At 40.2% G+C, this 15,448-nt stretch overlaps 1 protein-coding gene across 17 annotated transcripts in view; it reads left to right on the forward strand.

The window, feature by feature from the left end:
- Positions 1-15,448, forward strand: part of MIPOL1 (mirror-image polydactyly 1) — a 283,359-nt gene that overhangs the window by 156,308 nt on the left and 111,603 nt on the right. The window lies entirely within an intron of this gene.

A 15,448-nucleotide genomic window follows, 5' to 3' on the forward strand; every position in this document is an offset into this window, starting at 1 on the left:
TGGGAGAGTAGGAGGAGGGGGACAGAGAAAAGACAATGAAAAGATTTGACAGGGTTTTTCTACTTTGATTTGAGAAAGTGGCATTGTGACGTTGTTGAAAGTGGTAGCTGCCTAACTGCAGGCACCATTACTTGCCAGCATAAGAGAAATTGCCCGGTGAAGATGCAAAAACTTGTAAGTGTGTTCAACCAATAAAATGTTCAGAAATCTATTTCCTGTTTATGTGTGAAGGAATGAAAATAAATCTTAAGTAGAAGCCTGTATTCCTTTCTCTCTTTAATCTTGTCACTTTAAAATTGTGTTTTATTTAGGCAGGAGGAAATGAACGTATCTCATTATAGCCAAATGTTGCCCAGCCTCTTCTGTTACTCTTGAGAGCATGAGAGAATTGTCATTCTTGCTTGGTAGATTTGGTGAGTTCAAGACAACTCATCTTAGATGAAAAGAAAAGGAATACTTTTGGCACCTTAGAGAGTAACAAATTTATTTGAGCATAAGCACCACTGAATGCATCCGATGAAGTGAGCAGTTGCTCACGAAAACTTATGCTCAAATAAATTGGTTAGTCTCTAAGGTGCCACAAGTACTCCTTTTCTTTTTGCGGATACAGACTAACACAGCTGCTACTCTGAAACCTGTCACCTTAGATGGTTTCTCTCTCTTTTACCCTTGGTCACTTTCAGGATACAGTGACATGTTCAACCTTCATGCTGCAACAAAGAAATTAAGAGCTGACCTTTCTGTTGACAATAAAGCGGATCCACGGTTGTTTACTATGGAATGCACAAAAGGCACTTGAGTGTGAAGAAATTTGAGATCAAGTAGATCATAGTGACTATCAGCTGATTTATATACCTCTTGTTTAGTTATTCCTTCACTAATTACAAAAAGAAGGTACAGCACTTTATCACTGTGGATGTAGAGGGCTGAATTTTCAGAGCAGACTCCACTTAGTTTCTAAAATTATGGACTTAATTTTGCATACATATATATTTGTACATGAAAACATTCAGATTTGCGTGTAAGAATGGGAATAGAGGTTGCATACACAAATCCAGCTTTTCGCTTGAGCAGAAACTTGGCCATATAAAACTGCATGCACATAAATTTAGTAGCCAAAAATTGCTGTGCAATTTTTGAGGCTATTTTTGGAAACAGATTTTTATTGAATAAACTAGAAAAGACTCTATGCCACATAAATACCAAGTGTTGCATGAGCTTAAGGTTACCAGTAAAATCTTTGCTGAATATTGCAGAATGAAGTCTATGCTATCAAAAGTAGTACAGCCTTCTTCAAGATAACTGATGGTCATCATAGAGAGAAACCATAGAATCCAGAATCATTTATGTTCACAGTAATGCAGGTGCCTTGAATCTGGAGTCACCACAAGCTAGTGTTGGACAGATATTCTGTTGATTGCAAATAGGAAATGTTTAAAAGATTTTAAGTAATTTCCCATAATTGTACTAAGTTACTTATTTAATGGCATTGAATAGTTGCTGGCATGGGTGCTGGAACGAGGCATGCTAGGGGTGCTGCTGCAGCCCCTAGCTTGAAGTGAATTCCGTTTTATGCCAAGTTTACAGTTTCGTTCAATGGCTCTTAGAACCCTCGCTATAAAAATTGTTCTAGTGCCCCTGGTTGCTGGAGAGATTCTTTCCAGAATTCAGATTTCCAGATTCAGAAAACAATATTTTTATTGAGATTACAATTTATTTTTATTTTTATTGAGATTACAATTTTTCCTTTTAATATTATCTGAAATGATGCTTACTGTATAATTTTATTTTCAGAGTCATAAGAGAGACCTAATAGTTCAAATTGAAACTAGATTTTATTTTTAATCCTGCTATTGCTGTCCCTGTATCCAGTCCTCAAAGAGTCTAAATTCTGCCTGGCCTTTTTCGGGCATATTTCGTTTTGCAAAGTTAGAGGTTAATTGGTCAAGTTGTTTTGGATATATGAAATGTGGAAGGCTTTTCACTTTTGGAAAAGCTGCTTTTGGGGTTTTTTAATATTATATCTCCAGAAATCTAGTGAGTCCAGATTTGTTGTATTTTGTTGTCCTCAGAGAGAACTAGTCCCTTTTGAATACTTTTTGAAAGATTGGGTGGTTAATTTAAGTTAGGGACTTAGAACCTTTGAAAACTCCCATCAGGAGTGCTTGTGATCTTTGATATGTAACTAAGCTTTCATTTAGAACCAGAAGCTAATCAGCACTTTTTGTTGTAAAAGTAGAAAATGTAAACCAAACACTAGATATAAAAGTTTATATCTGTGATTTTTCTTAAAAATCACAGGTTATTCTCCTGCAGCTGCTCTCCTCTTGCCACTGCAATCTGAACCACCTGTCCCTATGACTATTAGCACCAGAGCTCACTGTGACAGAATTTTCACACACACCCTACTGGGAGACCGAGCATGACTGAAAATATGCATGCATACACACTCTCCCCTCCCCCTTCTCATTCCCAACCACCAGGTCTCACCTCTGGTACACTTCTAACAGTGACCATAAACCTTCACCACACATAGAGTAGTTACAAATCTAAGAGCCCCTTCACATCAGCCACAGAACTTCCTCTAGGTCACCTGATTGTTTTCAGAGAAACATACCATATCTTTTATCCATACAATATACAGCGCAAAAACAACATCCTCCCAACTCCTAATGTCCCACTCTGATCCAGGGAAACAAGTTTACTTCATCCACCCTGTCACGGTGTCTGGAGTGGTTCATGACTGAGCTTGCCAACTTCAGGGCAGATTGTCAAAAAGCAGGGCTGACACCCCAAACTGGTATCTTGTGTGATTAAATTTCACCAACCTAATAACAAATGTGAACTCCTGAAGTGCTATAACAGTCTTACCATGGAGTCACTGATAGTCCCCGTGGGCACTCCACTCTATCTAGCCACCCACGCAAGTTGGACTTAGTGATAGTTGATTGTCATATGCCAAAGATCACGAAAGATTCAGGTTGCTTCCAGTCCCAAGAGACCAGTCACTAACCCCAGATCAATTTTGTACCTCAGACAAAAAGACAACACCACACCACATCAAAGACAACACTTGTAGCCAATCCTATAGTAAACGAACTAAGCGTTTATTAACTAGGAAGAAGAAATGAGAGAGTTATTTACAAGGTTAAACTAGGCAACATATATACACAAATGAGTTACAGTCTATGGTTCCAAAAGGTGACAGAGGTTTGTAGTAATCTGCCAGCACTGAATGTCTTTTAAGCCTAACCCAGGTTGACCCTGGGGATCTCTGCTTCTGTTTCCTAGCTCCAGTGCTGTGAGAGTCCAAACAGCAAAAAGAGAGAGAAAATTTTCTTGTGTCCCTGTTTTATCCCCTTCTTCTAGCATTCACGCTGATGGGACAGGCTTTCTTGCACATAGCAGCTTCAAGGGTGTGAGAGGGCTGTTAACCAAGTTTTTTTATTGTGATGTTCCACAATGGCCCATTTAGTTTTGATAGCCCTTCTTGACGGGTGGTGGACCATTCCTTCTGACTGGGTTCCCAGGTTCAGAGCAAGCATTTTGACAGTTATAAAGCAAAACTTCCATATCACCTTATAGCATGGGATATAGACATGACAAGTGAAATCAATGCATGTAGCGACTTGCAAGCATTCCATAGCGTCTAAACACTAAACACATTCCTGTAAGTCTAACGCCTATCTTGAACAATACTAACATACAGGTGAGCTGGTCTGGTTTCCAGCTATGAATCTGTCTATGCCCAGCTGACACCTACAACCTTGGCAAGAGCTGGCACCTGGTCTGCCAGCATCACATGCACCCCATATATAAATCACCATGTATATACTTAATCCATCCTCCAAATACGTCTGTAAGACCTCACACTGCAGAAACAAGGCTTATGTCCACCTTTACGCTGTCCACTCTGTACCAATTGTTTAAAAAAAAAGGGGGGGGGGAATTTTTGTATTTTTCTAACTCCCATAAATTTAACTCTTCTCGTCGAATTCACCTCAAATTTGCCAAAATAATCTATTCTGGTGAGAATCAAAAAAAAAAAAAAGATGTTTCATGCCTTTTGGATTTTCCTTTAAAAAATAAAGGAGGGGTCAAAATCAGGGTGACAACAGAAAGATAGTTACACCCTTAAGTATAGAAACAATGGAGAGAGCAGGAATATAGGATTGGAGTTAAGGTTACTTATTGAACTTTTGTAATGAATTTTTCTACTTCCAATTTACTCTTTATAGTCCACATGCATAGTCAGATTGGGTTGAAAATTGTTATGACAATTCAGGGCCTGAGGTAGAGTTTGTGATACAAAGTTGAGATCATTTGCTCACAGGGTTTGTGAGATACAACTCCTCAAATAATAACCTGTTTTTAAAATATCAGCTTCCTTACACTTTATTATTCAAAGAAAGGGAAAAATCCATGAGCAATGCCCCCACTAAACATATAACACTGGATTGATTGTTGAGATTTAGTGACTGATACCTAAAACAAGCGGCCAAACTTCATAAACAATCATTCAACTTTATTTCCAGAGTAGTGAACAGGACTGCTGCAATCCTTGCTTGCATGGAGCACCAGCAGTGTGCAGGGACTGACTGAAGGAGAGGAGGATAAGGGGAAAGAGATAAGGAAAGAGCCTCTTAGCCTAGTGGCAGGTGCTCTGATTTGGGATGCCAGGGTATGGGAAGCAGGAAGCACTGTTGTGTGGCAGCAACCATAACTCTACCTTTGAGTAAGCGAATACTTGTTTTGTAATTAAGCAACTCTTTCCTTCATAAGATGAAAGGAGAAAATCTGCAAAATAATAGTAAGGCCCTGATCCTGCAGACACTCTCAAACAAGTGATTCTTCAAATGAATGATCCCACCGACTCATTTATGGAAGTAAAGTTACTCATGTGCATAAGTGTCTGTGTGATTGGAGCATTTCCTTACAAATGAATGGTAATAGTTCATATAAAGGTGCTGAGTTAGTCTCAGAGAAGGGCTACGAGGCCTCTGGTGTGTTATTGCTAAAGTAAAGAAGTGGGGGATTAAGAAAGTGAATGTACAGTATAAAGGATTAATGGGGTTTTTTCTTCTTATGGATGAGCTAAAGAACCTTTCATACTATCTCTGCAAATTGCAAAGCGGGGAAGACAGACAGGGAATTGCAGAGTGCTTTAATGCTTCCCAGTAACGTCTCCCATGCCTTACAAGTCTCTCTGGCTTAAAAAAAAGATTGGGTGTGTAATGTCTAACTTCATAAATGAGATAGAAGTACATAATTTAAAATGAATGTCTTCTCCTTCACTAATAGCTACTGAATACGCTTTGTAATGTGGGTCTCTTGTGAAATGGTTGTTTCTGTAAGATGTTTGGGGCACAGGCCACCTTCAGTAAGGTGCTAATTACCCTCACGTACTGGAGTGGGTTTTGAGGACTTTCAGCACTTCCTAGGATCATAGCAAAGGAAGTGAATGGGGCAGAAGGCTGCTGTAAGTTGTGCTGGGGTGAACTACGCCCTAGCCAGCCCCAAGATCAGGGGGTCACAAAAGTGAAGTAAAACCACCCTTGTGAGCCCTTAGGTCTTGTCAGACTTGAGGATCGTGCCTCATGTATGAAGTGTGACATTATTGCATGTATACAGCTTTCCTCTAGTTCCGTATCAGTCATTTACATTAGCTTACGGTACAGTACATCTTATCTTCACCTTTTTGGTAAGGTAGTTGGTTTAAACCAATCTGTCTCAGGCAGATCAGTTTATGGGGTTTAGGATTTACTGACTAATTAGTGTAATGGGCCAAATGCTCCTCATGGTGACAGTGATCCAATCCCACTGATGCCAAATTTGTGCTCTGAATTTTGTTTTACATTTTTTTCTCCACATACTAGAGGATTACACTCATTTGAATGAAAATGTCGGTCCCAAATCCTTCTCATAGTGACACCCAGAGTTGTGCTGATGCCACTGTGAGGAGAATTTGGATCAGTATTTCCATTTTAAGGTAATATAATCCTCCTCTATCTGAAACCATTTTAAAAAAATCTCTTACAATATTCCAGATTGAATTATATCTAAATCTTTTAGGAATAATTGCTTCCTAAAAGCACAAATGTATATAGATCCTTTGTACATTTTCATAAAATAAGATCTGCAAAGTGCTTTACGGGACTAATATGTCAGGGTCTATATATAAGATTATTCATTTGTGTTTGGCCTTTGTAATTAATACTTGGTCTCTACTGATTCTGATAAATGTATTCCCACATTACACTGAAATACCTGACTCAGTTAAACTGTGCAGTTTTTCAGGAATCACAGTTTTCTTCATCAGTATTAGAATACCACCTCGAGTTATTTTGTTGTTGTTGATTTTGTAGTTGATAGCTGTGGAGAATATGTTCAAAAAAAGAAAAGGAAATGTTTCTGCCATGTCTCAGTCACCATCATCATAACATTTCTGTATTTTTATGTGAATATCCTCTTTGCTCTGCTAAAGAAAAAATGGAGAAGAAGTCCTGTGAAATCATAAACTTCAGGTGAAAACTCATGCAACATATTTAACTGGATTTGAATATGAAGTTTGGAGAGCTGATTTTTTTTCAAAGGCCTATGATTTATGTTGCAAATTTTAATTAGGTGGCACATTCTTTGTAAAGCTGCTATTAATCTGCTTTAAACACCAAAGAGACACACTAATTTACTTTTAAGCTAAACCCTTAAAATGGGGAAAGGGATACACAAATCAGGTGACCTTTAATGACTTAATGAGTTTATTCCAGCCAAGTATGATGTCAGTAGACTTTCTAAAGGTTATACATCTCCTTCAAAGCTGTTAGAATGCTAATATTTGGCTGTGATTGTTTTATCGTATTTTATTGCCTGGCCATCTCTCTAGTTGTAATTTTATGCAGAATTCATCCTATACACTTTCATGATTTTATTAAGAACTTAATACATTCAGGCCACATCCTCAGCTCCTGGTCCTGCTGGCACAAGGGAGCCAGAAAGCTGCCCTAAAGGAGAAGTCAAAAGATTCCCCTAGAGTAGGTAAATCCTACACTGCCTGGCTCTACACCTCCCGCTTCCTTCGCTCTGTGTGTGGTATGTGGCATGTGGCAGGGACAGGAGGCCCACTCCAGGTGGTACAATTTAGAGCACCCCTTAGGCTTCCCTAAGTTGTGTCAGATGCCATTTTGGCCCCCAGCATCCCAAAATTTTTGGAGTGGAAAGGTGTACCAATCACCCTTAGTTATGCCAAGCACAAGAGCACCACAGCTGAGCATTCAACCAATCGAGTGAAGCACATAACCCTTGACTTTATAATTAATCTGAAGGATCAGCTGTAACATAAACTTTAATATGCTCACTCCTATTGGAATTATTGTAATGTTAAGTAATATACAATGTGGAATATGATTCTTGTTTCTGAAGAGAGATTGTATTGCCTGCTTCTACCTTTAAAAAAAAATGACTACAATTAACACTGTGGGCACACATGGCCAGCAAAGCGTCACTTTTAAAGTGTCTGAAACTGGGTTGTTACTGCAAAGCAGCGGAACTGATATCAGTAAAGTGTGTGTGTGTATGAGGGAGAGAGAGAGAATGAATGTGTCTGACTCTGATGCCTGTAGCCCAGGTGAAAGTTCCCTGAGCTGGGAAAAAGAAAAGGTGAGATTTGAACTTCTGGTCTCGTAACTGCTGTTTAAATTCCCATGCAACTGACGATAGCCAATAACCCTAACCTAGAAGATAGGTCTGGAAGAGCTACTGAACACTCCATTATCCACTTTTTTTTAATAAGTGATCAGAGAGCTTATGTAAGGCTGCTGCAGGCCCACATCCTAGGTCTGTTCCATGACAAAACCCCATATTGAATATCTAGTCAGTTTTGATTATCCTGGCTCTAACTACAATAAACTATAGTACTCGCCCAGAATCAGAGATCAAATCCAGGGTTTCCAATCACCAATATTCTCCTGCTGACAGGTAAATAGTTGTGTAACCCACTGAGAAGTTGAGTGTCAAGTCTTCCTCAAGCAGTAGTTCTACAAAAGGGCTGGCAATTATTCCTTCACCTCAAATAGTAAGGGTGAAAGATAGGGATCTGATCCAATTCTTTTTTGAGATGGGATGACCACATCTGCACGCTGTATTCAAGAGGTGGGCGTGCCATCAATTTATATAGAGGCAATATCATATTTTCTGTTTTATTATCTATCCCTTTCTTAACGATTCCCAACATTCTGTTCACTTTGGAGGTTGAGATGTATGCTTCATTCTGCCATGGAAGTGGAAGGGCAAAAGGCAGATCTGCTGGTGCAATGCAGGAATGCACACCCTGCTGCTGCAGCTGCACCTGGCTGTAGCCAATTTCCAGAAGTCTATGAGAGGTGACAGAGTATTTTGGGAAGTGAGCGATTACATAGACTTTTTCATGGAAGTTTCTTCTGTGAACAGTTATGTTGTCATTGCCCATCATGGCGGATTGCTCTTGCTGTACTTATGTTGAGGACTTTTTCAATGGGGATGGAATGTTATAGACACAGAATTCACTGAGACATGTTACAACCTCTCATGCTCTTCAGCAGGATTGACATAGCAGCAGCTTCAGTTTCTCCCTGATTCCCAGGGAGGTGCAGCTTTTCTTCTCTAGGGGAGCTATCCAGTGAGGTACACCAAAACTATGGAAGGCTTTCACTTCCATCTCAAACAGATACTCAAAAGCAGTATGTACCCCAGTTTAAGGCTTTGCCATATGAGTGTAAGTTTAACAGTGATCTCAACAGTGTTAAGGCAAAATAATTTCATAAATGCACGGAATGTGTGACAGTCAGATGTGCTGATCTGTTGATATAATTAATGTAAAAGCATATGAGATCACTGTTAAGGTTTTGCATTATAGTGTAAGTTTGTTGAAGCAGGGATGCATATTGCTTTTGGGAATCTGCTGCAGATGGAAGTTAAAGCCTCGTAGAGCATGGGAGTGTGTTATTGACAATGTTGTAGGAATATGAAGGTGGAAAGGAATACACTCATCTTTTCCCTTAACTTTTTATTTCCATGTTTTAAGGTTTTGGATGGATGGGGTATGCCCTGCCAGAACCTTAACAGTGACTAAATATAATGTTTGTTTGCTAGTAGACTAAGTTGTAATGACGTGCTCTGTGTCTGTGTGGGATGTCACTACATCTAGGCCCAATTCGGTAACCCTCACTCAACTTGAATAGTGCTTACATGATCAGTCTTACCAAGTTAAATGCATTAAGTACTAGTCAACATGATTAAGGGTTGGACTCTATGTAAGCAGTTCTATTATGCACTAGCGGAGCTTTAAAGACTGTGCAATCTACAAATACTGGCATAACAAATTGAGTACATATTCAAGTCCAATGTGAATTGAGTGTGTTTTCTTCTTACTGTCCTATAATTCCCATTAAAGATATGTCATAGACTTTTGGCAACCAGCCCGTGCATCATCATACACAGTGGGGCAGAAAATACCACCGATAACCACACAGCTTCAGGGAATTATCAGTCTATGTGGATCACTGAGTGGAGAAAGTTTGAGCATCAGTTAGAGCTTCCTCTGCCAGCAGTGTAAAGTTTTAAACACATCAGATACCAGTCACCTGCTCTCCACCTTCCTTAGCCCTGTTCCCTGGTCAGTTCGACTCCTGAGACCCTCAGCTAGTTGCCTTCTGTCCCAATCCATTGTCATATACATATGTCTGGAACAACATTTGTTTATGTCTGTTATCTATGCACTAACTAATGTATCATATACATTTGACCATCTCACTTAATTCTGCCCAATAATCCACCATCAGTGGGATATACTCTGGATATTCCAAGCCTCCAAGCAGTTTTCAGTTAGTTTCAGTGCAATACAATCCAAAACCTGCTAAAAAAATGTTTCTTCCCTTCCCCCAAATGTAGAATTGCATTTCAAAATTATGCTGATCTGAGGTACAGGTCATGCAATTTTCAGTCTTCAGACAGGGGCAGGTTAAAGTCTAATATTTCTTGACGTTTCAGGGCTAGAAATAGTTCTTTATACCCAGGGTCTCTCCCCCACTCACCTTTTTCAGTGGCGTAAGGCACGTTTCCAGCACTAGTAGATTACAAAATATTGGACTTTACAACTGTCTCATTATTAAGCATGGAAGTTACTTTTCTATGTGATCTTCAGAGGAGTCTAAAATGTATCAGTTAACTTGTTCCTGTCATTCAGACAGCTGTACAGTTGGACTCATACTAACTGAGACAGACTTGCTTTATGTGGGAAGGACTACGAGAAATTTTCCCAAAATCAAATTTTAGAGCTTTATCTCGGTATAATATTTAAAGTACCTAAGTGTCTCCTAAGCCACTTAGGTGTTCTGAAAACTTCCCTTGATCTTTGTACTTTGGGGTTTTTGTTTTTATTCCTAACCTTCGTGACAAAAGCCAATTTGATGAGTCTGGAGCCAGTATTTGATAAAATCTGATAATTCTGAAGGCGAAGGACTTAACTTTAAAAGCAATGGTAAATTGGTGATTGCAGCAATGAAACAATTGTAATGTCACTCCAGCCCCAGACGATGCTGTGGCTGTCAGACATTTTTTATTTGGTGCATCATTGACTGCTAGAGTTACTTGTCACGACACACACACACACGTACATCATTGACTGCTTCAGATACTTGTCACCACACACATACACACACACACAAATAAAATGGGGATTTAAATGTCCTGGCGTAGGGGTCCTGACTTGATATGGGTTTGAGACAGCATGGAAGAAGAAGACTGAATAGCATGAATCAGTCACCCCCACCATATCTTAGTCACGATAGTATAATCCCATCCTGTTGGATTAGTAAAATATTGAGTGCAACATGGTGTGCAGCTGCTTGCAGTTCTTCACTCTGAATATTATAGGTACTGTGAAGCTTTTGAATATTGTTGAACTCTGGACTCCTTTTGCATTGATTGTGTTTTATTTCTGCTCTTTCATGATCTGATCCTGAAGTAATTTCCTTATACTGGAATTTGGATAACTGTAATCACTTTGGGGATTTTCCCCTTTATATGAGCTATGATTGTCAAGTGGGAGCAGGTGGATGTGGCCATCTGGCTTTGAGTCATACCTTGTGCTAAAACTTTATAGAGCATTTTTCCTTACTGTTCCTTTTTTTTCCTGTAGCTGTAATGTGTTGGCTTTACTTCTTTTCTTTTTATTGAATAGGTCCATCACAAACAAACAAACAAAAATGTTTAGCTCAGTCTTTATTTTCCCTTTCTCTGAGGCTTCTCCTGGAGACAAGGTACCAGACCTATGTGAATGGCTATGGCAAATAATATGTTGCTGTTAAGTATTACTTTATTTGTTTCATAAAACTTAATTTTGTATGTAAGTCTTGTTTCCATCCACCCCTGACAGTGCAGTGGATCCCAACTTCCGTGTTCATGCACCCTTCTCATGCCCTATTTTACATTGTCAGCTTACAGGATGCACAGAGAAAATAACTTTTATTTGAGCAGTAACTGTAAACAACATCTGGAGCCTGAGTGCATGATGATACATTGGTTATTTGTCCTACAATAAAATGTATAAAAGGTAGTAGTAACCTAAGCCCTCACCCAAAAGGAGCGTTAAATAGCAAAGGTCTTGCTCTGACCCACCCATGACCTCCTTATCTGAAAAGGCTCTCAGAGTTAATAGAATCCACTTTAGGTCTGAGGTAGACACTGAGGAGACATGGGGGTGGGGTATCAATCTAAATATTTCTGAGTCTTACACATTTGCTAAAATGTCTTCTGGAGCCCCTGTATCTGAAAATCTGCTCGGTTTATCTCCGTCTTATGCACTATTGGATAGGCTTTTTATTGTGGTTTAAGAACCAATTATGAGGTAGTTTGAGTAGACGAGGGGGAGTTGGCAGCAGATGACACTAAAGCACAGGGCCCTAATGCAGTCTCAAGCCTACAGATCAGTCTTGCCTCAGAAGCCACAAGATACTATATATCTGCTCCTACCCATCTTTCTTTCTCCCCTAATCAGAAGATCTTGTCTGTTCTGCTGTTGTGAGTGGGGAAGCTCCTTTTGGTTTGCATACATAGATCAAGTCAGAAGGGCTACATCTAGGGTTGCCATATCTGAACATTCAAAAAAGAGGACACTCCACCGGGGGGAGGAGGGGAGTATTTGCTCGCACCCCCCCACCCCAACTCCACCCCTTCCCTGTCCCCATTCCAACCCCTTCCCCAAAGTCCCTGCCCCATTGGACCCCTTCCCCAAATCCCGGCCCCACCTCCTCCCCTGAGCGCACCACATTTATCCTCCTCCTCCCTCCCTCCCGGCTGCACGAAACAACTGTTTCGCGGCGCAAGCGCTGGGAGCTAGGGGGAAAAAAGTGGGCACTCTCTCGAGTGATCAACATTTACTTTCTTTCTCGAATGTTCAACTCTTCTTTGGGGAAAAATAATAAAGGCAAAATCCCGGACATTTTTAGATATTTAAAAATTCCTCCCGGACAGTGATTTAAGAACCAAAAAGCCAAACATGACCGGGAAAATACGGAAGTATGGTAACCCTAGCTACATCAGAACTTGCAATTTGATTCCCAGCTGTCACTTATTTGCAGAAATAGCTTCTTGAGACCTTAGTTACCTCACCTGTTTAAATCAGTCTGTTTGTTTGTCCCATGTATTGTGCAACATTGGATAAAATGTTGTGGATAAATTGGATAAAACTTGTGCTCCTAAATCACTGAGGCACTTCTGAAAATCCCACCCATTTGATCATAAGTAAGGGTTAAATCCCACCTTTACCTTTGTGGGTGTGTGGGAAGGGTGCAGTTCTACTGTGTAAGTGTTTGAGGGTGCTACATGGGGGACATGCACACCCTGAAGGCTATGGAGTCCTGTTTTATAGGTGCTTCCTTTACAGTAGCACACAGGATGTGTGGGGCTGGGTGAGGGGTGGAGTGGGGCTAGTGGATTTGCCTGTGTTGATCCTTTGGTTTTCCCTCATGGAGGGGGCCTGGCTGATGGACTCTGGCTTTGCTCCTAATAGTGAGCTTTTTAGAATAATAAACATTTAAAAATGCAAGTAATTGAGCTGGGTGAAATTTTTCAGACAAAAAGCTTATTTGCCAAAAAATGCAGTTTCGAGTCAACCAAAACTATTCACAAATACAATATGAGTTTGCGGAATAATTTCAGTCAAAAAAAAAATTGGGTGGGGCTCAATTCACAATGGGCCATAGGCACTATTCAAGGAAGTTGTGATGGTAGTATTGCCCTATAGTCCTGTGGTTAGCGCACTCACCTGGGATGTGGGACACCCATGTTCAACTCCTCATGCAGCTTGATTTGGAGCAGGACTTAAACTTGGGTCTCTTGCATTTTAGATGAGCTGAACCACTTTGTATAATTAAGTGTTCATCGGAGCAAGGCCTGGATCCCAGGTGAGTCCAAGAACCACCAGGCTATTAAGTTTTCATTCTCTCACTCCGACCTCTCTGTATCTTCACATCCCAGGTGACTGCTCTAACCTTGGGGCCATGGGATATAATGGGGGGGGGGGGGTTCAACCGCCTCCACCAGGTTTGTGAAGAGCACCTTTGTGAATTTATCAGGAAAAAAATTCTTTGGCTGAAACTATTTGTTTTGTTTGACCTAAAATGAACTATTTTCTGACTTTTTGTGTCACTGAGAAAACTGAAAAAAATTGTGTTGGGTCAATCCAAGACAAAATTTGTTTTTGATATTTTTGGTTTGGCCAGCAAACTGAAAAATTGATTTGCATAACTCCAGTGAGTAATTCTATGAATGCAGTAGCCCTATTAACTTAGGCCTTGATCCTGTAAACATTCAGGCGAATGACTGTGCATGTGAATAGTCCCACTGAGTTCACTGGCACAATTCAAAGGCATGAGTACAGCCCTACCAAATTCATGGCCATGAAAAGCACATCCCGGACTGTGAAATCTGGTCTCCCCCCATGAAATCTGGTCTTTTGTGTGCTTTTACCCTATACTGTACAGATTTCATGTGGGAGACCAGCGTTTCTCAAATTGGGGCTCCTGCCCCAAAAGGGAGTTGCGGGGGGGTCGCAAGGTTATTTAGGTGTGGGAGAGGGGGGTCATAGTATTTACACCCTTACTTCTGGCTGCCTTCATAGCCGGGCAGCCAGAGAGTGGCAGCTGTTGACAGGCGCCCCGCTCTGAAGGCAGCACCCCACCCAACAGCAGCTCAGAACTAAGGGTGGCAATATCATATCATGGCATCTTTACTTCTGCGCTGCTCCTGGAGGCGGCTCTGCCTTCAGAGCTGGGCTCCCCGCCAGCAGCTGCCGCTCTCCAGCTGCCCAGCTCTGAAGACAGCGCCACCGCCAGCATAGTTCAGAAGTGTAGCAGTACTGCAACCCCCGCATACAATTACCTTGTGACCCCCACCTCCCACAGCTCCTTTTTGGTTCAGGATCCCTACAATTACAACACTGTAAACATTTGGATTTAAATATCTGAAATCATGAAATTTAAGATTTTTAAAATCCTATGACCATGAAAGCAACCATGTGAATTTGGTAGGGCTCTAGGCATAAGCTTTGGCAGGATTGGGACCTTATTTTTTTTTCTACTTGCTTTGGAGTATTAAAGTTACTCACACACTTAATTGTTTGTAGGCATGGGCCCAGAGTTTATAAGGTCTTCAGGGAAGTGCCATGCACATTTACATTGGCGTAGAAAAATAAACCATTTAATATCCAGTGACATCATTAGAAGCTATGTGTAGATCTGTGTAGTAAAGTACATATGTATGTTGTACACTACTATTAGTTGTTGCTAGAATAAGTTGTGGTTCTATACAATTTTCAGAAAGGCTCAGGAGAAGTAGGCATTTTATTGAGGAAAATGCTTGATTCCAAAGTTAAATTACTGATCCAAGTCAGTATCCATTTCTCAAACATAAATATTGTATCACTTCAAATCTTCCCATCCAAAATGTCATTAGGAACCACTCTAAGTACAAACGGCACTCTTTGTTCAGTTAGATCTTTTACTCACTAGTTTGTACAAAAATAAAGTATGACTACTTAAAATCAGTTTCGGTCTAAAAACAATCATGTTTTCATTTAAAGATGTATAGCTGAGTGGACAGTTTGAGTACTACACTAGGTGTCAACCTCCTTCAGTTTTAAATAGTTAAGATATCAAACTCTATCCTGGGAGGTACAGTGCTCTATGATACATAGTATAGAATATGGATTTACACTAAAAACATTATGAAAAACAATTTTTGCAGTATGTTTAATAGAATTTATAAAAGTAGTTAATGACCTATTAAAAAAATCAAAATACCAAATGAAATTTGTCAACTTGAATTGCTTGTCTACTCTTATTTCTCACCTTTGAGCTATACTTATCTTAGATGTTGGAGGTGTGGGGGGAAGTGTGAAATCTTGAGTGTGTGA

The sequence above is a fragment of the Chelonia mydas genome, chromosome 6, assembly GCF_015237465.2.
Source record: "Chelonia mydas isolate rCheMyd1 chromosome 6, rCheMyd1.pri.v2, whole genome shotgun sequence".
Taxonomy (NCBI): Eukaryota; Metazoa; Chordata; order Testudines; family Cheloniidae; genus Chelonia; species Chelonia mydas.